The sequence below is a fragment of the Penaeus monodon genome, chromosome 33 (genome assembly GCF_015228065.2).
Source record: "Penaeus monodon isolate SGIC_2016 chromosome 33, NSTDA_Pmon_1, whole genome shotgun sequence".
In the NCBI taxonomy this organism is placed as follows: Eukaryota; Metazoa; Arthropoda; class Malacostraca; order Decapoda; family Penaeidae; genus Penaeus; species Penaeus monodon.
This window is the reverse complement of record NC_051418.1, coordinates 17,158,322-17,158,582: the sequence shown is the minus strand read 5'-3', so window position 1 is coordinate 17,158,582 and position 261 is coordinate 17,158,322. Positions and strand designations below refer to the sequence as shown.

Genomic DNA, 261 nt, shown 5'->3' with positions numbered 1-261 from the left:
CAATGGAAGCACTTACCTCCCTTTATCAGTGGCCCAAACTTGGCTCTCTCTTCAGGCGGGAACCATGTTGCCATAAGGGAAAAGAAGGCTGGAATTGTCACTCCCTGATAATGGAAAGATAGGTATATGTAAGACTCATAACCATAAAGCATAAATGGATGCATATTATGAGGCAAACATTAAAGAAATGTGCATAAATAAAGCAAAAGACAAGAATGTATCGTCCAGTGTTCATTGTGATACTTGTAGAAAAATTAGTGA

At 38.3% G+C, this 261-nt stretch overlaps 1 protein-coding gene and 1 pseudogene across 1 annotated transcript in view; both read right to left on the bottom strand.

Moving 5' to 3' along the window:
• Window positions 1-261, bottom strand: part of LOC119594107 (sialin-like) — a gene marked incomplete in the record, with an annotated part of 175,421 nt that overhangs the window by 4,896 nt on the left and 170,264 nt on the right.
• Window positions 1-261, bottom strand: part of LOC119594277 — a 79,615-nt pseudogene that overhangs the window by 5,916 nt on the left and 73,438 nt on the right.